The sequence below is a fragment of the Mesocricetus auratus genome, unplaced genomic scaffold (genome assembly GCF_017639785.1).
Source record: "Mesocricetus auratus isolate SY011 unplaced genomic scaffold, BCM_Maur_2.0 Super-Scaffold_6723, whole genome shotgun sequence".
In the NCBI taxonomy this organism is placed as follows: Eukaryota; Metazoa; Chordata; class Mammalia; order Rodentia; family Cricetidae; genus Mesocricetus; species Mesocricetus auratus.
The window spans coordinates 8644402-8669608 of NW_024429183.1; the positions used below are offsets into that span (position 1 = coordinate 8644402).

Sequence of the window (25207 nt, forward strand, 5' to 3'; positions counted from 1 at the left end):
TCTATGGCTTTGATAGACATGACCTCAATTCTGACAATTATCTATTTAATTGGATCAATAGAGACAGCCTACTCCCCCAAACCACTGATTCAATTAATCAGACCATTGTCAAATCTCTGCTCCTCTTGGGGTCTGAGTAGACACAGACCAAGTGGCAATTTCTCCCAAGATAGGCACTGCAGTCAATAGTCCCCTTTTGGATGAAGTATCTGATTGCTCACAAATTACACAAATCACATCGATTGCTGACAGATCACAATGTTTATGGAGCACTATTTGGCTTGGGTTGCGGAGGATGGCTAGTATTTAATTAATGACTGTCAGATATAATATACACCATTATAATGACCAGAAAACAATTGCCTGCTAATTTTATGTGATAGAACAAATATTTTGCAACTAGCATTCATGGGGATAGAATCAGTGGGGACATCACCATAGACCATGAAATGTCATCATCATATTTAACCTGGAACAGTCTTGGAAGTCATGACAATTCTCACTTCTACAGAATTTGTTTCCCTTTTTATTTTTGTTTTGACTACCAGGAAACTCAGACATACCTTTAGTATAAAAATATTAACTTACTGAATATCAAGGCTTTCAAAGTATGCACTTTATTTTACCTGTTTTTCGTTTTTGCATGTAGTATTACTCTTTTGCTGCATATTAACCCTAAGGGATAGATGTCAAACAAATCAGGGCCTATAGACTAAATCCAGCCCTCTAGTTTGTCTTTGTATAGTACATGGGTTTAGTATGCAAACATGGAAAGGTGGGTACATTTACACAGAAACTTGCAATGGCAAAGGGTTTAATGGCTTTAATGGCTTTCATTTTACCAAAACAATAATTTTTATCAAAACAAGCAAACTAAGATTTTAATTTTATGACATACAAAATGGTTTTCCATAAGTAGTTTCATTAGAACACAGCTTGATTAGTTCCAACAACTACAACTTCAATAGAGGACCATAAAATCTGAAGTATTTACCTTATGGCCCTTTAATGAAACAGCTAACTAACATATGTTAGGCTCTCTCCAGTGTCTGTAGACCCTGGTATGGAATGGTCAGATAACTAACCAGTGAGATAACACAGAAACATGTATCTACGCAGCCTGTGGCTAATGTCAGTGTATACCTTATTTTTCCTGATTAAGCTATGGTGGTAATATTATCCAAGGGATCCAAACTCCTTGTGTTTTTAAGAAATATACAGCCTACTGTGTCAACTTTCAAGAGACTAAACATAGCTGCTTTGCTTTCCCCCTAAACCTCCAAGGGAAAGGGCTGGACCTATTGCTCTATAAGGGTATGGTTTAAGCCTTGAAACAGAAACAGTGGGGCAGAATGTCATGGTAACAAAGAAACAAGTAAATTGTAACTACAAAACTGTAGGAAATGAGCATCCACTGAGCTCGTATGAAGATGGAGCACAGCAGATACATCAAAATCAAAGGTGGGTGAGCCAATTTTGGAACAAATAAAATTGAAGAGACAAAGATTAGGGATATTCCTGAAAACTGTGTTCTTGACCCAAAAGTTCCTTAAATAGTGGGAGGTAACATTCATCATCTATGAATAACAGGAGGTGGAGGGGGGGAGAAAGAGAACAGGATAAAATGAACTACGCGAGTTTTTGCTCACCAGTGAATAGAAGGTGGGCAGATGGCTGCCAGCAAGACAGCCCCCAGCTGTGACAGCACCTCTCTGTTTCCCTGTGAGAGGAGAGCTGAACTAACTGTAGTTTCCATTGATATGGAGAGAGGGATTTCAGAAACCTCCAAACTATCCAGAAAAACCTTTCTTCCAAAACATGCAGGGCCTTTGAGAAGCAATTAATAGCTTCATCAGAAGATGAAAAAGACAGTGTGAAATTGAGAAACACATGGGGAGGGGGGCAGATACCAAACAGTGTTTCCAACTGGGGCTACAGATGTGAGTATCTGAACTCATCATGAGTAGCTCTGGGAAGAGCCAGCTGTCCTCCTGGAAGTAGCCATTCACTTGCAGAAGGCAACTGCTCATTGTAAGGGAGAGAAATGGGCATCTCCCACATGGTACACCCTCTGGTTCTCGGCTCTGTGACAACTGAGAAGGTGAAGATTGTTACTAATCTACAAAACAAGATAAGGCAAATGGCTAGAGGAAAGTCACATGACCGGAGAAATACTTTGTTGCTCAATTCCTCTGATTCCAGAGTCTTCCCAAGACCAAAAGGCCTTGTGGAATTGGAGCATCACATGCTCTGTCTGCTGTTCACCCTCTAGCTCCTAGGACTGTACCTAGAACACAGTGAGAATTCAACAATCAAATAGCAAGCCATGGACTAATAAACAGATGTGCCAGTAAACTCTGTGATCCCCATATTTAAGGGACAGAGATTCAGGAAGAAAGCAGCCTGTCTTAGATAGGGTTTCTATTGCTGAAATGATGAGGGCCAAAAAGCAAGTTGGGGAGGAAAGAGTTTATTCTGTTTACACCTCAGCATTGCTGTTCGCCACTGAAGGAAGTCAGGACAGGAACTCAAACAGGGCAGGGTCCTGGAAGCAGAAGCTAAAGCATGGGCCATGGATTGGGAGTTGCTTACTGGGTTGCCAAGCCCACCTTCTTATAGAACCTAGGACCACCTGCCCAGGGATGACGCCACCTACCATGGGCTGTGCCCTCTCTCAATGATCATTAAATGAGAAAATGCCTCACAGCTGGATCTCATGGAGGCATTTCCTCAACTGAGGCTCCTTCCTCTCTGATGACTCCAGCTTGTGTCAAATTGATACACAAAACCAGCCAGTAAACAGCCCCCTCGTAAGTCACAATTGACCATTCATTGTCAGTTTGTTCTCCAGCACCTGTCTGGATGCAACCACACTTGTTAAGGGAATTTTTCCTGAGGACACATGAACAAATGTCTACTCATCAGGTTGGACACTGACAATAGACATAAGAAAAGATACAACTGAAGTCCCACTTGCCGAAACAACCTTATTGGACTTATTTACAGGAGCATGGGTGACCCAAAAACAGTTGCATCACCCCCAAAGTCTCACTCCATTGTGGATAATGACTTCATGGAAGCTGGATCACGGAATCCCACTTTCAATTAACCTTTAGCTTCCATGATCCTCTAGCATCTCCCATGATCATCTGTAGTAGGAAGGGCCAGGAGGAAATAATGGCTAGAATTCTAGGCAACAGTCCTATGACTTTCCTCTCCCTCCTCCTACTACAGTGTCAAAACTCCACTACTATTACCACAGACCTAAGTATCACTGTATTGTTTATCTCAATTAGTTGCTATGGCTACCAGGCCAAGATAATCTCTACTTCAAAATGGCAATGGATTATTATGTTAGACTGGGAGGAATAAAACCATACTTCAACCATTAGTATTCATTAAATGAATGCTCACTGAAGCAGGTGATATCCACTAAGTGCCTGGACAAGAGAAGTAGATAAATATACACTGGACAAAAGTAGGCAAGAGACAGGAAGGAGTAAGAGTCCAGACTTGACAAAACTGGGCTGCAAGCACCCGCCATGTCTGCACTCTGGAGAAAGGGCTTTACTTTTGCACTCTGGTCTGACCATCCATAGAACTAGGCATCCCATATCCACCTTGAAGAAGGGCTGCTATAAATCACCTGAAAAGAAATGGGAATTTGATGGATATTTCACAAGCAGCAATAGGAATTGGGTTGTTTTTGTCAAGTCTGGTGATGTCTCTAGTAAAAACATTATCCAAAACTGAAAAAAAAAATCTTAGAAAGGTTTGCAGCAACCACTGGAGATGTGTGAACCAAACGCAGCCACATTTACATTTTCATACCATGGAAAATTGAGGGGACGACACGGGAAAACACAGACATCTTGAGAAAATTTAAAGGCTCCAAAGTGTTTTTCCATTCAGGGACAATAGAAAACAGGAAAACATTAATAACGTGTCCGTGCCTGGCTGCTGGCGGAACACTCCCCGGGAAAGTATATTTTGATATAAATCAGAAGCTGGGCACAGCATGCTCTAGCCCAATGTGTTGTAAGCACCCCTCCTACGATCCCATCTCGGCAAGATGTTGAAAAGCTTTCAAACTTGACAAAACCCAGGCCCTTCCTTAAATAGCACTATCCCTTCCCAGAGAAGGATCTTGCTCCCTGCCAGCTCACACACCCAAGTCCGGCTCAAGGGAGGAAAGGAGGAAACTGGAAGATGGCTCTGCTCCCCAGCAGCTCTCAGGAATGGTCAGTCTCTAAGTTACTGCCCAAGAAGCATGTCGCATGCCAGCTGACAGAAGGACAAGAGGAAGAAAAACAAAACCAAAGAATCTTGGAATGAGTTGAGCCTCCTCTGATCATTTCTGGGGAGGGTGCCTCTAGTGATCTTGTTAGTTACTAGACCCAGAAACAAAATGAAAACCTTATTACAAACACGAGAGAGGGGGGGGGCAAATAAAAAGAAGAGTTGGGGGCATGAACAGCCTTCCCTATGTCAGAGGCAATTTGACTATAAACAAACAAATGAGATAACAAATTTAACAAGTGAAGCCGCAATCACTTTGCTTCTAGAAGCTCCCAACTGGCTTCAGAGTGGTTCTCCAAGTTGCTGGGTACATTAATACATCACTGAGAGGCAAGCCCAGCTCAAGGAAGACTTCGAGTGTTGGTACAAGACTTAACCCTTGGTGACTGGGGTGACAGTGCCAAATCCTTATAGGGTACAGAATAGTAAGTAGTGTCCTGGTTTGCAGACACATTGGCATGCAAGGCCCTTGTCATGGATGTTTGGTCCTCAAATGTGTTGATGGGCTGCACTTCCAGAAGCAATCACTGAAAAAGAGAAAGAAAACACAGAGAAAACTCCGGATAAAGAGTTATCAGAAGTGAAGGGAGACAGACCACTGTGTTTCCGGGATGCTGTTCTCTGGTGGAGAGGTACGCTGATGCCCCTCGCCCCAGCAGAGCCTGACTGTAGATCAGAGCCTACAAAGAAAGGCATCTGGCTTTTATTTGAAGTTAGAGCTTCTCACTCTCACTCCCTTTCAAGGATGTTGGAAAAAGTCCTTTCTCTAGGCCGCAGCTGGAGTGGCAGTCCCCTCTGTTCACCTCAGGCACACAGCCCACACTGAATTTGAGCCTGGGATTCAAGAAAGGAGAGGGTCTGAAACAAGAGACAGTGTGAAGAGTGTTTTATGGAGGGCTGCTGGTATGTTCCCATGTCTGCCTTCAGCTGGGCTTATGGAATGGCTCAGTCTGCACTGACAAGCGAAGGGACATGCTGTGGAGCAGGAATGAAGGGATCTGAAGGAAAGGGCAGCTGGAGTTGAACACCTGCTGTGTTCCTTGGTACTAGATTGCCTCCAGGAAAGGAAAAGTGCTGGTGAGCCACCTTAGTAGACCCCGAATCCCTTTGCAGATCTCATTCCTGCTGCCTGAAGCACTCCTGACTAATCACAACCACCTCTCAGCCTAGTCTCCCTTGGCCCAGGTCCGCCCTGGCAGCCCTCATGCAGCTTGAGTGAAATCCAGTTTCAACCCTCTTTCCCACTGTACCCTGCTCCTTCCATCCCCACCCAGCTGGACCCAGGCCTTAGTTCCTTTTTCCTGTCGCTATGATGAAACTCTGGCAAAAGCAACTCAAGGGAGAGGGGCTTTCTTTGGTTCACAATTTCAGGTCATACCCCACCATGTTAGGGAAGTCACATGGCATCTCCAGTGAGAGGAGGAGAATGACAAATGCATGTGTCTACTCAGTTCTCCTCTCTGTACAAGAGTCTAGGATCCCAATCAGAGAATGGTGGCACCTACAGCAGGCAGTCTTCCCATCTCAACACAGGGTACTCGCCCACAGGTATGCCCATAGGCCCATCCCTCAGGTTATTCTTGGTTCTCATCCCATCAACTTGACAAGTAATACTAACTATCACAAACTAGGACTGAGCCTACCTCACAAGATAACACAGCAATGAAAAAGAATACAAGTCGATCTGTCCCCTGCCCCTGGAGTGCCCAAGGGGTGGACAGAGTGAAGGGGTGTCTTCTGTGTGTACAGTACCTTCTTAACTTACCCAGGTTTGTCAAGCGTTTGCTTTTCTCTTAGTCACACACACACACACACACACACACACACACACACACACACACACACACACACAATCTGCCTAGATAGAACTTCAGAATGTCACCTCATTGGGAAACGGGGTCTTCATAATATAATCAACTGAGGTGAGATAAGGTTATTATACCAAATTGCTTTGGTTCCTAACTCCAATAACTAGTGTCCTTATAAGAATACCCCATAGAGACATAGGAATGATGGAAGGGAAGAGAGATGTGTGCAGACAGAGGCAGAGGTTGGAGTGCTGTTTCAGGCCTGAATCATCAAGGGTGGGCAGGAAATGCCAAAGGGGCCTTGTGCAAATAAGAATGGAATTTGCCCCAGAACTTTCCAAGAAAGTATGGCCAGGCTAACGCTTTCAACTGCCTCTAAGACGATGAGAGAATGCAGCCTGCTGTGTGGAGTCACCTAGTTCACAACCACATGTCATGGAAGCCATAAGACACTGATATCTGCCTTCATCCTTGGCTGCCAGCTCCTGGTTGCTGTGACTTGGCCTGTAAGTGTAGGCAGTGAGTCTGAGGAAGGGTGTGTTCCAGCTCTACCCAGGTAATAGCAAGGAGCTGTGGACTTTGGTCCAAAATCAGCTTTTGGGAACCTTCGCTGGAGATGGCTTGGGAAAAGAGAGAGCAAGGTGGAAGACTAAATCAAAGCCAAGGTGAGTGAGGGGGAAGGCGGGGCAGGCCCTGAGCCTTGCAGAGCCCGGGGTCAGATGGGGAAAGGAAGGCCAGTGTGTTTCTTCACACCGTCTCTCCTTAACTTTTATGAAATGTAAGTGTTTGTGATGCTGCAATTCCTTTCCGAAATCCAGGGGCTGCCCTTAACATCACAAAGGGCAGAATTAAGCTGTGAAATTAAACCCCCCAAAATATAAATAATAAATTCTCTCATTGGTGCCCAGCCCTAGCCAACATAAGGAAAACCTGAGTCCCTGCTGAGCCTTTTTATTACTTGAGGTATATGGAGCCTCTAATTTAGGGCTAAATATAAAACTAAAGCACACACAGCTGGACTTTCAAGTAGTTTCCAAGCACATTTAATACCTTCCCTCGAAACTTCCAGAATCTGAGCAGCCCTCGCTTTGCAGCAGTGTAAACACAAGTGGGGTGGACCTAACCTAACGTATGGGATTCAAAAGGATATTTAAGAGGGGTGGGGAACACACAGACTTTGGGCCCGCAGCCATCAGAATGCTGACCCATGCTCACCGGCACAGGGTGTCCTTTGCCTTGTGGGTATAATAGAAACCCGTAGAGCTTGGTGGAAGGGGGAGATCAGGTGGGGAGAGTGCCAAGGAGGGCTGCCGTTTACCACAGCTTTGTCTGCCCCTATGTGCTTTTCAGTGCTGTTCCTACACTCCTGGGCCATGGAAAATGAGAAAGAGTGAAGTTGGACTGGCAGACATGAATGGATTCTCTGTTACCCGGGGAATTCTTCTTGAAGAATCCAGGGTACTGGTTTATGGTTTTGTATTGCCAAACATTTTCATTGATTTGTTAATGAGCCCTGAAGTCTCAGACTTCTGTTTGCAAAAGGTGGTTTTAGGGAATGCTATGTTATAATTGAGATATTAAGTGTTATCCAAAAGGCTCTTATATTGAAGGCGTGGTCCCAATACAATGCTGAGTTTTTGGAAAATGACTGGACCATAAGGGCTCTGGACTAAACATGGGTTTAATCCTTTGATAGATCCATATTTTGACAACACTATGGGGAAGGAATGGAGACTAGGAGGTTAGACCTGACACTAGGGACACGACTTTGAAGGACATGCCTTGTCTCCAACCCTGTCTCCGTACTCCTTGTCTTGCTGCTTGCTGACTTCCCTGAAAAGAGCAACTTGACTCCTCCATGCCCAGCTCCTGAAACAGCAGGCAAAAGTTAATGGACACATTCTGGGATAGCACAGGAAACAAATCAAACAAAATCGAGAGCCTTGTCTGTTAGACTTGTCTGTTATGGAGAGAGGGATGATAAAGAGCATAGCTACTCAGATAGCTACAAAATGCAGCTACAGGTATATTGATCAATATACTTCCCACCAGGGGGGTAGAGTCTATGTCCCCTGTCTTTAATCTAGTGTGCTTGGGATGAATAATAGAATAAAATAAGGTCACATGTATCTCCTCTTAAGGCAAGTGGAACTGGCTTTCTGTGATGGCCGAGGTCAGGTCAGAGAAGACCTCGCCATGTCAGCTATGCGGTACATGTCCCCTAAGATCCAACTTCTCGGAGCCCACACGGCTAGAGATGCCACAGACAGAGCCCCGCTGAGACACTCGCTGCCATTCCACAAAACACACTGGAGGAGTAGGAAAAGTAACGGTAGGGTCAGCCCACCTGCTAGTCACTCAGTGACCTCCACCCATGGCCAACAGATTGAGAGATGAGACAAGGCATACCCTATCCAAAAAGATTTGCCCCCCAAAATGGTGGGATTGAATAAAACAGTGGCTGTTTTCTGCCAGCAGCACATGGGGGTACTTCGTAACTTGGGAACAGATAAATGGCAGGGGCCAGACCTGAGTGATGAGGGGATAAAATGAAACCATATACACTACATTCCCAGCACAGAGCCGGCTCTCAGCGGATGTCAGATCACGTCCCGTTCCCTGTGACAATAGACTTTGATTGCCTTTCAGTTTCACTGTCTATTTTTATACTGTGCGACTCTAAATCATAAATTACAAGCGGCTTAGCAGCCTCCAAGCACTCTGATTTTTATTGGGCTCTCAAAGTTAGAGAAAGACACACATGTAAATGGGAGAGGCTCTTCTGCTCTCCTCCTCCAAGGGCTCTGGAAGGAAGTTCTTCAGCCGGAATGTCCTAGGTTCTGGATGTGCTTTGGGGCCCCGCAGCAGGTATGCTATGGTGAATCGGAGGCTTTCTGCCGGGAAGTTTGTAAGCGATTTTTCGAGCAGTATCGGTTTTCTTTCCTAAGCGGCATAGATTTGTGAGCTGCAATGTGTTCCTGCGTGAAGGAGGCAAGCAGCCTCCCTTGGCAAGTCTCACCATGAAGTTATTTCTCGGATTCGCATCTAGAATTGGTTGTATAACTTGGTGATTGCCAGGAAGCATTTGGGAGCCAGATGGGCCTTGGCATGAACCCTGGCTTTTTCCCTTCCAGACAGAGAGAGCTTAGGCGGATTTTTGTATTGCTAAAAATCCTCAGTTTACACCTTTGAGAAATGGGAATAGTCATAGTGCCTTCCTGTAGTGCAATTATGAAGAGTAAATTAGGTAAATACGTAAGTATCCACTTGAAATCTGAGCTAACAATAATTTCCCTACAACACTATTCTCATCACTGGAGTCTGCTCCGGTGAAGGTTGTTGGATTTGGCACACGACGCCTAATGAAATTGGAATTTCAGATACACAACAAACAGCATGATAGTATGTGCTAGACACTCTGGAAGCATGGTGAGCTGATCCTGAACATGTTTCTTACTTTTCATAAAGCAAAATATTCCCTGTTTTCCTACATCCTCCTCTGCCAGATTATCGTCAATGCTGTTCACGACAAAGATCAATCGTTTTGCCGTCTGGATGTGTAGGTCACCCACGATCTGGTAAACACAAGCTCACACCTCTGTTTCTCATCTCCAGCCTAATTCTGAACCCCTGGTAATGAACATTAGCCTGGAGGATGCTCTGGAGAGGACGGGCTGGGAAAGTTTCTCTGGAGCCCCACTGCTGCAGTTATTACATAACCAGCTCCCTCCAGCAGCATCATGAGGTTCACAGTGGAGAAGCCTCCATTTGTACCCTCTCCAGCTTCCTCCGGTGCAGCGGCCCCCTCCTTCCACATCCCCTCCCCTTCTCCCTCTTCATGCCTGAGGTCTGGCTCCACTGGAAGCCACCCCCACACACACCACTGGCTCATTTTTTTCCACGTAATATACTGCAGTTTATTACATAAGTGATTTATTGCATGCGTCTTAATGTATAAGGGGCAAAAGTTGTTTAAAATAAATCCAACTGAGAGGATAATCTCTGTGGGCAAAATGTACTTGGACTTAATTTCTCTACTGGGTATTATACACTATATAATTGCCTTAAACAGAAGCTGCACACACAAATTTAGCTTGGCACCGATATCTGGCTACACAGAACACTCAAGTTACATGCTGGGTTTTGCTACAAATCCTTTGCTCCCCCGGAAGAAACTCAACAGCATCCCTTAAAGAAATATTCAGCCTGCCTCTCCTGCTGAGATTGGGGGGTAGCAGGGCAGGTCATGGTAACATGGATGGGGTGGGGGGTGGAAGATCCTTTGTCTTGGAGAGAGAGCAAGGCTGCCAACTTATCTCTAGGCAGATCTTGTTTCTGAGATTCCAGGCTCCCTCACTGGCCCTGGACATGGGATATGCACTTAATTAAAGTTGATGGTGGCTTGCCCTTCTTTCTCCTACAGATTAATTAATTAATGTATTCATTGACTCTTTCATGCATTTATTCATTCAACAAATACTCTCTGAGCTGCTCTTGGGCCCTTGGGTGGTGGTAGGTCCTGGAAATAATCAGAGTGAACCATACACTGTTCATGGCCACACCTAATAGAGAGACAGGAAATCATTCAGCTGGCCTACCACACACCATATGTGTGGCATGACAGACAGTGACAGTCGCAAGAGGAATAGGCACATGGTACTCTGAGAGCCTGTAGAAGACAAAGAAGCATTCCAAAGGAGTGGCTTTTTGCCAGTGTATTAGTTAGCCATTGCTGCTGTAACAAATAAATTCAAACTTAGATATTTAAAGCAAGTGCACTCTTTATAATTGTGGAGGTGAGAAGTTCAAATATATCCTTACATTCATGTGTCAGGGACACTGGTTCCTTGCAGAAGGCATAGGGGAGAATTTTATTTATTTATTCATTTATTTATTTGTTCATTCATTCATTTGGTTTTTCAGGCAGGGTTCCTTTCTTAGTTAGGTAGTTAGTTGGTTGGTTGGTTGGTTGGTTGGTTGGTTGGTTAGTTTTTTGAGGCAGAGTTTCTCTGTGTAACAGTCCAGGCTGTCCTGGAATTTGCTTTGTGACTTCGAACTCCCAGAGATCCGCCTGCCTCTGCCTCCTGGGAGCTGGGATTAAAGGCGTGAGCCACCACTGCCCAGCTTAATGACCTTTTTGGTCTTTAGAAGTTACTGGCCTTTCTTAGCACATGCCCCTTCTTCCATCTGCAAAGCTGATAAGGTTCAGCCAAATCCTTTGCCTGTGCAACTCCCTATGATTCTTCAGCATCTCTGTTCCAAATTGTAGTTAACTGATGATAAAACTGGACCTACTAGATCATCAAGAATAAATTCCCAAGTTGAAGGTTAACTGATGAGCATCCTTAGTCTCCCCTATAACTTCATTTCATTTTCTAAGTAACTTAAGATAGTCACAGGATCTGGGCTTATGACATGAACATTTTTGGGAGCCATTATTCTGCCCACCACAGACAGAACCTAAAGAGTGAGAAGGAAGATGGAGATTATCACAGGCAGAAGTGGAACTTTGTGGGGTATGGTGTTGACAATGAGTTGCTGAGACATGCCTAGGAAACCCTGGACAGTTATGTCAGCCATATGAAAGGTTTGCTCCTTGCTCCAAAAGGCTGATAAAATTTCAGATGAGGTATGAGACACTCAGGTCTACTGAGGCACAAGACTACAGATGCAATTGCTTTATTATTCACTAAAGGAAGGAAAAGTGCTGCCAACTAAAATATGGTATATGGCATTGGTGGAGCACACCTGTAACCTCAGTACTCAGGAGGCAGAGGCAGGAGGATGGTAAATTAGAGGCTAGCCTGGGTTTCATAATGACATTCTCTCTTAAAAACTAATGGCCAGCCCATTGCTTTCTCATTGTTGTGAGCAAATACCTACCAAGAAGCAGCTTGAAGAGGTGGGGGGCGGGGAATATTTTCATTCACAGTTTAAGGGCACTGTCCACACAGCAGGGAGGCCACATCAGCACAGTGTAAAGTGGCTGGTCACATTTCATCAACAGTCAGGAAGCAGACAGAGATGAATCCTGCTACTCAGCTCACTTTCTCCATTTGGGGCAGCCTGGGGCCCCAGACCATGAAATGATGCTACTCATATTTAGGGTGGGGTCTCCACACTTCAGTTAACCTAGTCTAGCTACTCCCTCATGGACATGCTCAGAAGTTTGTCTGCTAAGTGACTCTAGAACCTGTCAAATTGACAGTCTATATTAACCACATAGCCAGGGATGTAGATCAGTGGTAGGATGCTTGCCCAATGCAGCAAGGTTCTGAGTATTATTCCCTGCACTGCTGACTGGTGGGGGAGGGAGGGACACGACGACAAGGCAAGATGATTTTATATCACTTCAAATTTGTAGTTTATACTTATTTCAAGATCTCTTTCAGACTGAGCTTGCGTTTTGCTATAGATAGCTCTTATGCATACAGTAAAAATATAAGTGAAAAGAGGAGTGTGGAAAAAGTGATTACGGCATTCCTAAAATTTCTCCACCTTCAAAGTCCTCTATCCCCAGAATAACTGTAACTCTGAATCATCAAAGCCCAAGTGTCTGCAGGCATGGTTTTATTTTATTTAATTTTTAAATTTTTTTTCTTTGCACCACTGGGAACCATGGGGGTGTGGTCTTTCCTAGAAGAATTCTACAAATATGTGAAGCAACCTAGTTTTGATTAACACTTCCAGAATCAAAAATTTCTAGTCCATGAAACTTTCCATAATAAAAGCTCCAGGTCGCCAGATCTATCTGTCACTCTCTTCCAATGACCACTTAGCTCCTAGAAGGCTGAAGACTCTGGTATTCTCCCTGAGGCTTTCTTAGAAGCTGCTGACACTTACTCTTCGGGCTCTTTGCATGTTTTCACAATGCACAGACAGGGACAAAGCTTGGCATCACCCTGCCCATCTAAGGATGACTTCCAGAAATGCGCACATTTCAGGGAGGTTAAAAATCAGACATATGTGTTCTAACAGTCATTCACTCAAACAAGACTCATTCACACCCTGGAAGTTGCAAATAGCAACTTATTTACTTATTCTTCCTGAGGACTGTGGTGGCCACGTTGCTGCCTGCTTCAGAGTCAATTTACCAAAATCATCAGGGTATGACTACTATTATCATTATCATACCTATTGTACATACTGAGAAACTGAGGCTTGCCTAGAACCCTGAACTTGTCTAACATTAGATCACCAGGTGGAAGAACCAGATGTGAATTCAGAAAGAATAGTGATATATTCAAGCATTCTTCTTTCTTTCTCTCTGTCTTAGTTCCTTATGCAAAAGAAATAAAACACTTAGATTACCAAGTTCTTTCCACAAATGTGTGTGTAGCACCAGCTGTGTAGACAGCAGGCTCTGCTCTGGGCCCCAGGACAGAAATATGAAAAAAATAAAAGCAAGCAAGCAAACAACAATAAAAATCCTGAAATTTTCACTGATAATGCTGATTCTAAAGAAGGAGGCAGAGGCTAGCTCATAGAACCAAAGGACCAGAGGCAGAGGCTAGCCAGTAGGACCAAAGAGGGTAAACACATACTCCAAGCATGTTTGGGGTACAAGCTGAGGAAGAAAAACCCCTGTTTTACTCCTATTGTGCAATTTTCTCCTTCAAGAATCTTGGAGGCTCAACATTAGCCTGCAGAACATTCAGACATTCCCGGGAAGGGAGCATGAAATCTGCATAGAAAATCTATTTTGGTCCCCAGCCCATTTTCAGTTGGCCTTTATAGTTGCTATCCTCCCTCAAGCCTGCCTGAGCATCATCTTCTAGGGGAACAAGAAAGAGAAAAGGGGAGGGCAATAACCGCATGTCCAACATAACAAGTTTATTAGTAAGCACCACTGCATACACACGTCTTTAGGTTAAAATTAAGAAGGAGAAAAAAACTAAAAGAGTTCAAAGAGCATAAAATTATGCTCTGTGTGTGTGTGTGTGTGTGCACATGCGTGCATGTGCGTGTGTTGGGGGTGGACTCGCCTGCCATGCATGAGATCTTGGATTCCATCCCCAGAACCAAAATTAAATTAAATTAAAAGAAAAACAAAAATATAGAATTGAAATGCCAGGGTATCTGGAAACACAATGCTATATGGAGATAATGGTTATTCAGATTTTAAAAAAAAATCTGTAAGTTGTTGTCACCAGGATGAGGATAAAAATCCACACTGTCGATCTCTCTGATTAGCTACAAGCACATAGCAGATACATAGTCACAAAGCTGACACCAGGATGGGTTTTTCAAGAGATAATTTTATCTATGAAAGTTCTGCTTTAGGAACATTTGTTTTAGAATCATTTAAAATTTCATTTTCCGTTGGTTTTGATGGCCTGCTGCAGAGGTACCCTTCTCCACCTCCTCCCTGAAAGCAGGAGCCCCTCCCCACAAGCTCGCAAGCCACTTGAACATATGTCTACATGGAAGAGCATTAGATTGTTAAAGCAGATGGTGGGATGCTTCGGAATCTGACAGCCCGCTCTGACGGCACTATCAGCAGACAGGGCTTGCCAGGGACATGCATTTCAGGGAAAAGCTGCCAGGGAGAACAGATCTTTGCTTCACCCTCCAAGGTGCAGAGAGAAGCTTATGTTTGAAAACAAGTAAAGTGTGCAGTCTCTCTCTTTCAACAGCAAATGAGAATGCCGCTCGGCGGCAGCATTTATGGCACATGTGCTGGGGAAATATGTTGCGAGCCATGGTTCTATAAAGAGTGCAGAGTTGGGGTGTTTTCCGTCACAGGCAGGTGGGAAGTCAGAGGGGAGGCAGTTGGGAGAACTGCCCAGTAGCCTGTTTCTGTAGGCTCTAGGCTTCACTTCACTTTCTTCAGTCTGTGTTTCCCAAGCTGTCTCTACGCATTCGTCATCTAATACTGTCGCTTGTCCTAAAAAGTGTGGGGAGAGGGAAGGACCAGTGATTCAAGCTGCTTGCCTACAGGCCTGGCTCTAGGGTAAACACTAATGCACATGCCCATTGCAACACACGGAAACAGTTAGGGTAAACACTAATGCACATGCCCATTGCAACACACGGAAACAGTTAGGGTAAACACTAATGCACATGCCCATTGCAACACACGGAAACAGTTTTGTGCATGGTAAACACTAATGCACATGCCCATTGCAACACACGGAAACAGTTTTGCGCATGGTAAAGTTGGGGGTCAAGTATAAAAAAAATCTGAGTCAAACTAGGTGAGCCTGGGTGGGGACAGAACTGTGCCCCACAGATGATGGTTCTCTTTCCCCTGGCTGCTAAGACGCAGCAGAAATACTGTCCATAAAGCAAAAGCCACCTTTTGTGGAGTGTTGGACTGCACTGGAGCCTGGCTCACTTCTGTTTTCAAGGTTACTTCATCTTCAGTGTTTCTAAATGGAGATTCTATAGAAGGAAGATGAGTCTCAGTAAAGAAAAAAAAAATCTATGTCTGAGCTGACTCCCATAGAAGGATTTGCATTTTGCCAAAATAACTTTCGAGCTCTGGCTTTTTTGTCACTCTTTTCTCTTACTCCTGAGAAGTGAAAATATCATCCCTTTGCAGCCAAGGTTTAGCCCCGTGCTGGTCTCCACCTCCCTTCCAGCCACAGAAATATCCTTTAATAAATTAATGGAGCTGTCACAGGCACACAAATGCAAATTCTCTCTGAAATGGTCCCATTTGAGGTCATACCATACTCACACACACACACACACACACACACACACACACACACACACACACACACACACAATCTATGGCTGGCATTTTCTAATTCCTTCAGGCCACCATGGGTGCGTCTCCTTTACACTTGCGATGGTGCCCCCTTTCAATTTGCATCTGAAAGACAATAAATTGCAGGCTCCATAAACATTTTTATAGTGATTTATTGAAGACTAGAATGTCACTGGTGCTCTTCACACTTAACCAAGCCTGAGAATCAAATGCTGGCTGTGTATGCCATCTCTCTGTCCCCATCAGCCCTGTGAGGACAAGCCAATCTGCACGATATCTTTTCTTTCTCCTTTCCTCTTCCTCTTTACCTTTCTCCCCCCTTTCCTTCCACTTGCCTTCTTTCTGTGGAACTAGATGTCACATTTATCTTGCAGTTACAAGGAGGCACATTTTTAGTCACCAAGTCCCAACTTTCAGCTTGGGACTTTTCAAAGAACTCAGTTTTTAACAACCAGCACAGTGGACAGGCCATTCTTTATCACAGCTGAGGAAAAAGAGGAAAGAAATGCAGGAAGGAAGGAAGAAGGAAGGAAGAAGAAGAGAGAGAGAGAGAGAGAGAGAGAGAGAGAGAGAGAGAGAGAGAGAGAGAGAGAGAAAGAAAGAAAGAAAGAAAGAAAGAAAGAAAGAAAGAAGGAGCAAAATACAAACAGAAGTCTCTCTTTTCCTCCTTCCAGTCTGTGCCCTGCTCACTGGAAAGGGTCCCCACACTTCTACTACAGTGGCACACTACAGGCAGGAGCAGCCAGGGACCTCCGATTCCTCTTCTAAACCCCCAGAGCAAGGACTGGGCACCTGCAGCAGAACCTGTGATACAGAAATAATGCTAGCAAAGTGGATCTGGGGTCAGAAAGCATTTGTGCTACTTCCCCGCCAGCTAAGTCACAAAAGGAGGTGCACAGCCAAGACACGCTGTTTATCTAAGGGCGCAGCGGAGGATGCCTTGGCATCCTTCACCCTTTTTACCGAGGTGGGGGGGGCGCACCGGGAACCTTTCTGAGCACATTGCACAGAAAGGGAAAGGAGAGGGGCTGAGGTAAAGAAAAGGAAGAAAAGAAAAGGCTCTGCACCTCATCTGCCCTTCCAGTGTCCAGAAGGGAGGATTTCTTTCCATCGTTTTCACATTATAATAATGGCTTTGCGGCTTCTGAAAGGAGTCCCAGTATAAGCGCAAATGTTGCATGACCACGGAGAAACCCCGGTCTTTGTCGCACCAGTGAAAGTCCTTCTCTGCCTGCGTCTCCCTGCCATTAACTGAGATGAAATGAGTTTTTCCCCCTTTTGATTCTGCCCCCCACTGCCTATTACAGTGTGACGCGATTGGGCTTCCCGGCCCATTATTTCATGGAGGGTTCTTTTTATTCTGGTTTGGGAGTTCGCGCCTGCAAGGTTATCTGCACACAAAGCAACGCCTCACTCAGGGCATTCTTTATTTTTTCTTTCTTTCTTTCTGAAATCTGATCTCAATGATAGGAGCAAGAGCATTGGCATTGCATTTGTCAGATAAGTAGCTAGATGCCGGAGTTGTAATTTTTGTGACTTCAGTCAGGGCTCCCTGTTAAAATATGTCAACTGATTAAAAAAAAAAAAAAGCCTTTTTGTAAAAAAAAAAAAGTGCTGTCCCATCGTCTTAAAAAAATATGCCCCCCTTCGTGGGGGGGCACCTCCCCAAATTCAGATGTCGGTGTTCCTGCTGTCTATTTTCTAACAGTTCTTTTTGAATGGGGTCGCCACTCCAGGACCACCTTTCGGTTTGCTGGGAGGGAAAAACAAGAGACTGGCACAGAGAGACGGATGTAGCACAGCTTGTCTGAAAGGACCCAGAGGAATTCCCATCCCCTGCTTTATCCTCCATTTATTAGGAAATATTTCCTGATCATAACGAGTAAATAAATCAAATCCAAAGTGGGGCTCCGGTTACAAGCAGAATCCAAAGACTCTTAGGGCAGATGTCTAGAGGGCACCATAGTGGCACCCCATGTTCATAGGGACAGGCCCAAGCTGCCAGCTTGCTCAGAGAACAGTGCCTCGCTGTTTCCACGGGAGAAGCAGTCTACCACAGCTTCAAAAATGTCTGTGTCCCTCGGACATGAGAGGAACACAAGAGGCCAGCTGGCTCCACGATGGACTTTGGGCTGCTCTCAGGTTCTTACGGCATCGAAGCCATCCCCACCCACAGGAAAAGCCACCTTGAGCCATGCTGGCGAGCGTGTTACATAAATATTAACGGGAGGCATGTTACAGGAGCCCCTGTGTGTTTCTTTCCCCACTGATGGCAGCCACACAAAGCCACCAGTGACAAAACTAAGCGAAGCGGCGCAGGCTCGCTCAGGAGCCAAGTGCCAAGGAGACCAAGGAGCAAGGTCCTGTCCCCATCCCTGTTCGAGGGCCCGTACACCCAGGCCTGCAGCTGATAACACTGTAATAGCCCTCCTTTGAGAGCCACGGTTCCCGCCTGCTGATTAGTCATTTATCACACCTGGCAGCATGGCCGAACTATAATTACTCTTCTCTTATCCTACGGCACTGTCATGTCCGAGAGGAGAGGTGCGGCAGAGTCCCCAGTTAATGACACATTACCCTCTTGACAAGCACTTAAAGGTTTTATTGTAAATATTCAAGATATAAAACATCTGAGATTCCCTTTTTAATTATAAAAAGCAATTTCATGGCCTCCCTTCCCCAACCTGCCCCCCCAACCCACACCTCCCCAAATAGTAAAGTTTCCGCCTCCCTTATCCTCTGCTTACTGCAAACAAACTGATGTCCCTTTGTCACGTAAACTCATTGCTACAAGTTAACTCGGTATCTCTACGCAATTATCAGACATATTGCCTATGAAATTGGTAATTTAAACACACATCACATTTCCACAAAAGTTAAATTTCCGCCCCGAAAGAAGGGGAAAATGTGCATTTATATGAAAAATTATATATGAAAAAAAAGCCTAAAATGCCGCATAAATAGTCTGGTTTTCCTCGTTGGAAAGTGAAGGGGTGGGGGAGTCATGGAATCATTTTTATTTTTTTTAAAGATGAGCCTCTAACTGAAGTAAAAATTATATGCATATATTTTTTATAAACTAAAAAATTGGAACTTTGTGGGTCGTTAAATCCTGATTGCCTACTTATAAGGTTTGGGGAGAAAGCCAATGTAGCATCCAGCCCATGCCCAGGGCTATTTCTGTAGCTCAAGGAGGGTGCAGCAGATACTTCCCTCAGGGAGAGAGAGCTCTGGCAGGCTGCTCCATCTTGCTACCTTCATACTAGTATTTATGAGACCATCTTTCTGCTGAGCCAACCTTCAGTTAGCTTTCAGGCTACCATGGACCCACTTCCTTCTGGGGATTAGGACGGAAGGGAGGGAAGGGGAGGTGAGCCAGCTGTAATTAAATCTTTCCTTCCAACATAGGGAAATTAAATGCACATACCCACTCACACGCATAACACACACACACACACACACACACACACACACACACACACAAATGAGCTCACTGGAGTCAAACCTGCTCTAACTGTCCACCCACCAACACAAACACACACACACACACACACACAGAGAAAGAGAGAGAGAGAGAGAGAGAGAGAGAGAGAGAGAGAGAGAGAGAGAGAGAGAGAGAGAGAGAGAGTTCCCAAATGTACATTGCTTTAGGCTGAGTATGTGGGCAGGCATGTAAGGATGGAGGTTCAAATGTGCTATTTATGTGTTTAAGTCTGTGGTGCTTTGGCTGATGAATTGTATGGACAATGACAGAAAGCTTCTAGAGCATGCAATCCTTAAGTTTAGTATCCAGGAAGCTGTAGTGAAGTATGAGGACATAGGGTTCTCTGTCTCTCTCTCTGTCTCTCTCTGTCTCTCTCTGTCTCTCTGTCTCTCTGTCTCTCTGTCTCTCTGTCTCTCTGTCTCTCTGTCTCTCTCTCTCTCTCTCTCTCTCTCTCTCTCTCTCTCTCTCTCTCTTCCATGAATCCTTAGCATTAGTCTGTCTGCTCAAGCCAGCTGCTCATGAACCCTGCTTCCAGCTCCCATCCTTCATCTGATGGTCTTCCAGATGCTTTGAAGTTCAAGAGCATCTCTCTCCTGGATGGAGGGAAGCCTTTGCTCAAAGGTCCATGGGATGGTGAAGCACAGCCTGGGGCTAGGAATCAGAACTCCTAGCAGCATCGGGAAATGCAGAGTAGCAAGACTCAAAGGCATATAGCAGCCAACACAAGTGTAAACTGTGGAGTCCACCCCTCTTGAACACTAGCTTGCCAGAGGTAGGAGTGGGGAGCTCGCCCTTCACTTTTAAGAGGAGGTCTTTTGAGAAGTAGGGCAAGGACAAGAATAACAAGGAGATGATTATTTGCCAGCAAGGTGCAAAGAAAAGCTTCAGCCTTGCACATAGACCCTAAAACTGGAAACCATGGGGGCTATGGTTGACTACTGTCACCTCAAAGAACACTATATAGATGAGGGAGCTGGCCTTTCCAGAAATGGAGAGGGCAAAGGTATGCAAAGACAAGCATGCCAGAATCTTCCAAGTTCAGGGCCAGCATCCACATAGGCTGTGTGCTCGCTGCAGAGATCTCAACTATATGTGGTTCTTTTTACTGCTGAATCTTCGATGTCTAACATGCACAAGGCACTTGAGTTTCAGGAGTGAATTCATGCCTGCATTCAAAAGTAAGGCTCTGGGACATTAGGAGGGAAATAAAATCCCTCAAGGTAAGTATGATATTAATATTATCAGCCTAGGTCTAGAATCACCTAGCAGCAGAGGGTAACATCATTCCATGGGCTGGGAATCCTTGCTCCAAACTAAAACGGAGAAAGCAAGCTAAGAACCAGCCTTCTGGTTTCTATTTTTGCCACCATGGCTTCCTCATCATACATGGACTGTACACTTAACCTGTGAGACAAAATAAATTGTCCCTTCCTTAAGTTGTTTTGGTCAGGTACCATCACTACAATGAGAAGTGAAAGTGATAGTTTACACTACCCTACACACACACACACACACACACACACACACACACACACACACACACACTAACAAATATTCAAGCACCCACTGAGAAGTACTAACAGGAATGTTATTAGGTGAGCAAAAGTGAAAGTCTGTGGGGTCCCATATGACCATGATCAAGAATTGGGTGATAACAGGAAGACCGACATGACCATTCCAGCTGAGGTTTGTCAAATGCTCACATGGACGAGGTCATGAGTCCAGCCCTTTGGAAGGGGCCAAGCTCTCTATATCTATCTTGTTGGACTTTCTTGTCACCGCTCAGGTGTTGAACCCATACTTTACATTTTACAAAGGAGACTGAAGCTCAGAGAGATAGATGGAGGATCCCAGATTTGACACAGACTTTGTAGTCCACATCTATTCACTCCACCAAATGCGAGGACAGGAAACCAACCCGAGGCATTGCTTAGACAGTGGCTAAGATTCTTCCAACTTTCTCTCTGAATTTGACTTCAAGGGTTGAGTCACCATCACTGCCTCAGCCCAGTCCTTCCCTTTAGCTTTCCATCATGTCTCCCCCTGGGGAACCCAGCTGAAGGCTGCCATGTTCTTGCCTGTCCCCAGTGTACCCTTCTCGTTTCAAAGGCACTTTAAGAATCTAATGAAATAACCAAGATCTGAACATGCTGTCCTTCCCAGGTTGTTGGTCTAGAGACAGTTCACCCTGGAGGTGTGTTCCTCTTACTCAGTGTGGCGCCCCCTTCTCTTACAGGAAAATTATCACATTGTGTTCATTGCCCGTTATTTATCTGCTTATTTAATAGATGCCAAGTGAGCATGGAGAGAAAAGTCCAGAAGGACTACAGCAGTGGTGCATTGAGACCGTAGAGGAGACCCGAGGATGTGCCACCAAGTGCTCCTTCACTTTCTCTTCCTCGTTCCCTCTCTTCCTTCTTCCCTATCTCTTCCCTTTCCTCCCCTTTCTCTTCCCTTCCTCCCTCCTTCTTTCTTCTTTGTATGTTTTTCTTTCATTTCATTCGGCTGCATCCTGACCTGCTCACTAAAGTGTCTTACGACTTGGGTGGTGACAGAATTCCCCTGGGGCTTTGGGGGCTCCCCAGTGTTAACAAAGAACTGTTGTCAGTGTGATATGCTGCTTCATGTTGATAAAATGCAATCCACTAAGTCTGCAATAACACAGCTGTGGACCTTTAGTGTCTCAGGATTCTAGAAACCCACTGAAGCTAGACCTTGACTGTGTGCCCAGAACTGCATCTTCCAGAGGCACATGGAGGGGTGCCATGGGACCCATGGCTAAGAATCAAAGTGCAGTGACGCTTTGTGGGAGGAAGAGACTGGAGGATGGAGGCTGAGCTACCTCCCCGCTCATTATCAGCTTTTCTGTGTACCTGATGTACTACTCTCCCTTCTGGGCAGCTTCCTGGGTTGCAGGTGTTTCTGTCCCTCCTTGAATAGAGTCCCAAATAAATGCCCAATTCCCAACTCTGTAAGACTTCTCAGTTTCAGTGTTTATCCCTAATTAGTAATCTTTCTCTTAATTTCTCATTTCGATTTCTTCATAAGAGTTAAACACACTTCCTCACCCTGATACTTGACTGAGGGTGGAGCCCTAGCCAGAGAACGGGTGAAGGACCAGTGGCCTGGTGGCCCAGTGACCACGGTGAGGCTGATGTGCCTGTGTGGTACAGGATTTCCCAATGGCACCAGGAGTAACTCTGTTCCAGGGAATCCAAGGAAGTGGAGAGGACCATGGTGGACATATGTAGAGCATGAAGTATCTGACTTATGACTGAAGTCAGCCAACTAAAAACAAGACCGTCAGGCTTAACTAGAATACTTGGAGCTACTGAGTACGGATGGTTGGTGTTATGCAAATGGAACACTATTCCCCATTTGTTATGGAAGTGAAAGAGATAAGGAGAGGGTCCAGTATCTACAGAAGCTCAAGAACACTGATAATTCTGCTTGCAGGCTCCCTAAAAGTCATTGTTAGTTCTCCAAGTTGGGTGGCTACTAGAGTCACTGAAATTCCTGTAATCGCTTCCTGCTACCTGCTTCTCTCTGTGAAGATTCAAGTCTTCTCAGCACTGGGGAGTCCTCAGGGCTTGTTTCCCATTCAACATAAAATCATTTCACCACAGCTGGAAAGAAACAGCTGCATCTGCCTTGCCCAGCCCTTTGAGACAATGATAAATTGGTACCCTCTTATCAGCACTATGCGCCTGTGATGGTGACAAGGATGATGACAGGCAAGGAGCAGGTCACAGAGTGTGAGAGACCTCTCTCTTTGAGAAGAAACTTACCCAATGGTTATGTTGGAATCTAACTTCTCCCTGACCACCTACTCTCCATGCCCAAGAAAGCTGACCCATAGGAACAACAACATCAGTGATTCTCTCTCTTTCAAATTTATGGTTTCTCTAAACCCTAAGCTGACCTTCATAAGCATTCTCCTCATTATTAAACTGTCCTCAAACCCCCCATGTGCAGCCTCTTGCCTGCTAGAACTACCACAGAGGGAAATGAGGAGAGGCAGGATGTAGCTTCTGGCCTTACTGTCACCTTATTCCAAGCAGCAGACCCCCATGGTGCTGCACTTGCTGTTTAAACAGGGGAAAATCCTGCTGGAAATTTTTGGAAAGTACATTTGTAGAAAGTTGGATGATCCAACAGCCTGAGAGGAAAAGAGTAGCAGAATATGGTCTGACACAATACAGCAAGTCGCTTGCTAACACAAAATGAATGCAGAGTCCTACACAGAACTAAAGATATATGCAGAGTCAAAGGGGAAAAATCATGAAACATGAGAGACCACATGAAAAAGTCCTTGAAGAAGTCATTTTCAATTGTCCCCAGCCCACAAGTTTTATAGGACAGTCTAAACTTTCGGTAAAACATAGGATTTTAAAAATGAGGCACCCTTGATTTTACAACCCATTTATCTCAGCCCTTTCCAGAACTGCTTGAGAAAGCAAAGTAGGAGGCAAGGGCTCCAGAGTAACTATATAGAAATAATGTGACTTTGCTTTAAAAAGATGCGTGAGTGAGTGTGTGAGTGAGTGTGTGTGTGTGTGTGTGTGTGTGTGTGTGTGTGTGTGTGTGTCCCTCAACTACTGTCCAACATAGTTTGTAAGACAAAGTCTCTCACTGAACCTGGAGCTTGCTGATTTGGGTAGACTGGCTGCCCAGGAAGCCCCCAGGATCCCTGTGCCTCTTCCTGCCCAACAGCACTAGGATGGAGATGCCTGCCAGTGAGCCCAGCTTTTTACATGGGGCCTGGAGTTCTGAACTCAGGTCCTCATGCTTGCACAACAAACATTTTACCATGGGAGCCATCTCTCCACACTCTTAAAACGCATCTTTGGAGCTAGAGAGATGGCTTAGTAGGTCAGAGCATCTGCTGTGTATGCATGAGAACCTGGCTCTGAATCCCCACAGTCCATGTACAAAAGCTACCTATGGCCACACATGTCTGTAACTTCAGGATTGGGAGGCAGCAACAGGAGGATCACTCTATCTCTAAACATAAGGTGAAAAGCAACGGAAGAAGACACCCAGCATTGATCTCTGGCCTCCACAGGCACATGTGTACATGTACACATGTACACACCCACACATAGCAGAGTGGTACTTTAAAAGCCCTTGTAATGACAGAAAGGAACACTGTGTGACTTTCAGCATGCATCCCAACCTTGACCTCTCAGGACCCTATATTAATGAGGCATCTGGAGTCACACCCACGTTTGAAAGTGAAGGAAAGTGCCTGATGGCTTACTGACATTGGTGGTGGTACTAGACAATGACACCAAGTACCTGGTGCATGTGACATTCCACTTCTTACTCTCACAGTCTAGAAGCCACTTATCCAAAACCATAAAAGAACATCCCTAAAATGGTAAAATCAGTGCAGCCCCAACTTATTTAGGGGATCATGGGCCTGGAGTCTGAAGAGAGCAACCAGCTTGTGTCGGCTAATTTTTCTTGCGGTACACAGACATAATATGAGAGATATGCCTTTCTGGGACTAGGAATCAGGGAGGTATACTCCAGATGATTTTCAAGACTACAGGTCTCCGAACCCTTCTGCCTATGGTGTCCTATAAAACCTATTAATTACTTTCAGCGTTTCTCCATCATCACATGTTGAAAACTGCAAGTGTCTTGCATATGTAAAAATATCAACATTTGACTCATCTCACTTAGGGAAATGCTGACAAAGCCAGGAGGAGGAGGGAGGTGGGGCTCCTGTCCCTGAGCCTGCTCCAGCTGATCTTGACATCCATCCCCCCACCCCGCCATGTTCCCATGCTATGTAGAACAAGCCTGCATTACACATCCTTGTGACCCTGAGATGTCTTGCAAATTCACTGGCAAGGAGAATTGGAGGTCAGCATGATGCATTGTGGGCTCTGAGCC

At 45.0% G+C, this 25207-nt stretch overlaps 1 protein-coding gene across 1 annotated transcript in view; it reads right to left on the reverse strand.

The window, feature by feature from the left end:
- Positions 1–25207, reverse strand: part of Wwox (WW domain containing oxidoreductase) — a 907540-nt gene that overhangs the window by 173813 nt on the left and 708520 nt on the right. The gene's annotated exons all lie outside the window — the stretch shown is intronic.